At 32.1% G+C, this 2,510-nt stretch overlaps 1 non-coding gene across 1 annotated transcript; it reads right to left on the bottom strand.

Moving 5' to 3' along the window:
• Positions 1 to 2,043: 2,043 nt before the first annotated feature.
• LOC127742626 (small nucleolar RNA R71) lies at positions 2,044 to 2,147 on the bottom strand. Its single transcript, XR_008003972.1, has one exon. It is a non-coding gene; the product is annotated as a small nucleolar RNA R71 (small nucleolar RNA).
• Between the last annotated feature and the right edge of the window lie 363 nt (positions 2,148 to 2,510).

A 2,510-nucleotide genomic window follows, 5' to 3' on the forward strand; every position in this document is an offset into this window, starting at 1 on the left:
ATAAAAAATATTTGTGTTTCCTGTTTGAGTCTAGTGTCAATTTTTAAGTTTGGTGTCAATTGCATGTCTTTATTCTTCTTGCATTTTCCGAAAATATTTTCTTGTGTTATTCATTGATCTTCAGGTTGTTCTTGATGATTTACTTTGTCTGATCTTTAAATTCTCTTGTTTTGTGTCTTTTGTTGTTTCTCAAGTGCATTCTCAATTTGTTAGTGTCTCTAGTATGAAAATTTCTAAGTTTGGTGTCTTGCATGTCTTTCTTTTCTTAAAAATTTCCAAAAATATGTTCGTGATGTTCATCATGATCTTCATAGTGTTCTTGATGTTCATCTTGACATTCAAAGTATTCTTGCATGCATTCCTTGTTTTGATCTTAGTTTTTCATGTTTAATTTCAGTTTGTATTTTTCTCTCTCATAAAAAATTCAAAAAAAATTCAAAATTATGTCTTTTCAAGTCAATAATACAGAGAATTGTAGATTGAGAACATACAGTAGAGGAATCACAGAGAAAAAGCTGGGCGTTCAAAACGCCCAGTAAAGAAGGATTTCTGGCGTTTAAACGCTAGCCAGGGTACCTGGCTGGGCGTTTAACGCCCAAGGAGGTAGCCAGGATAACACCAAGGAGGAAATTTTGTTTTCAATTCAAATCTTTTTCAATTTTTCAAGTTTTAAAACTAATTTTTTAAAATCCTATCTTTTTCATATCCTCTCCTATCAATCATATCTCTTTCAAAATAAAATCTTTTTCATTTTTCTTCTTAATATTTCAAAAATTTTAAAAATTGATTTTCAAAATCTTTTTCTTATTCTTATTTGATATTTTCGGAAACCTTGCTAACAATTAAGGATTTGATTCAAATTTTTTTTTCAAGTTTGTTACTTTCTTGTTAAGAAAGGTTCAATCTTTAAATTTTAGAATCATATCTTTTAGTTTCTTGTTAGTCAAGTCATCAATTTTAATTTTAAAAATCAAATCTTTTTAATCCTTTTTTAATCATATATTTTCAAACATATCTTTTTCAATCAAATCTTTTTCAAATCATATCTTTTTCAAATTTTAATTTTAAAATCTTTTTCTAACTTCCTTTCAAAAATTACTATTTCTTATCTTTTTCAAAACCACCTAACTACTTTTTCACTTCTCATTTTCGAAAATCACCTTCTTCTTTTTTTTTCAAAAATCTTTTTAATTAACTAATTGTTTTAAACTCTAATTCTATTTTATTCCTTTCTTAATTTTTGAATACTAACTAATTTTAAAATAAAAACAAAAATATTTTTCCTTTTTCTTTTATTCAATATTCGAATTTCTTCTCTCTCCTATCTCTTTCTATTTAATCACTAACACTTATCATCCTTTAATAATTTGGACCCCCTCCCTCTTTATAAGTTCGAATTTCTCTCTCTACCTCATCCTTCTATTCTTCTTTTCCTCTGACACATCAAGGAATCTTTATACTGTGACATAGAGAATTCCATACTTTCTTTGTTTTCTTCTCTTTCATATGAGTAGGAACAAAGATAAAGACATTCTTGTTAAAGCTGATCTTGAACCTGAAAGGACTCTGAAGAGGAAGCTAAGAGAAGCTAAAGCACAATTCTCTGGAGAGGACCTAATAGAAGTTTTCAAAAAAGAAGAAGACATGGCAGCCGAAAATAATAACAACAATGCAAGGAAGATGCTTGGTGACTATGCTACACCAACTTCCAACTTCTATGGAAGAAGCATCTCAATTCCTGCCATTGGAGAAAATAACTTTGAGCTTAAGCCTCAATTATTTTCTCTAATGCAGTAGAACTGCAAGTTTTATGGACTTCCATCAGAAGATCCTCATCAGTTCTTATCTGAATTCTTGCAGATCTGTGATACTGTTAAGACCAATGGGGTTAATCCCGAGCTCTACAGACTTATGCTTTTCCCTTTTGTTGTAAGAGATAGAGCTAGAACATGGTTGGACTCACAACCTAGAGAAAGCCTGAACTCTTGGGACAAGCTGGTCAATGCTCTCTTGAATAAATTCTTTCCACCTCAAAAGATGAGTAAGCTCAGAGTGGATGTCCAAACCTTCAGACAGAAAGAAGGTGAATCCCTCTATGAAGCTTGGGAAAGATACAAGCAATTAACCAAAAGGTGTCCTTCTGACATGTTTCCAGAATGGAGCATCATATGTATATTCTATGATGGTCTGTCTGAGTTATCCAAGATGTCATTGGATCACTCTGCTGGTGGATCTCTTCATCTGAAAATGCCTGCAGAAGCCTAGGAACCCATTGAAATGGTTGCAAATAACCAGTTCATGTACACTTCTGAGAGAAATCCTGTGAATAATGGGGTGACTCAGAAGAAAGGAGTTCTTGAGATTGATACTCTGAATGCCATATTGGCTCAGAATAAAATATTGACTCAGTAAGTCAATATAATTTCTCAGAGTCTGACTGGATTGCAAGCTAAAGACGCCTCCTCTGAAAGAGAAGCTTATGACCATGAGAACCCTGCAATGAAAGAGGT

Source organism: Arachis duranensis, chromosome 1 (assembly GCF_000817695.3).
Source record: "Arachis duranensis cultivar V14167 chromosome 1, aradu.V14167.gnm2.J7QH, whole genome shotgun sequence".
NCBI classification, from domain to species: domain Eukaryota; kingdom Viridiplantae; phylum Streptophyta; class Magnoliopsida; order Fabales; family Fabaceae; genus Arachis; species Arachis duranensis.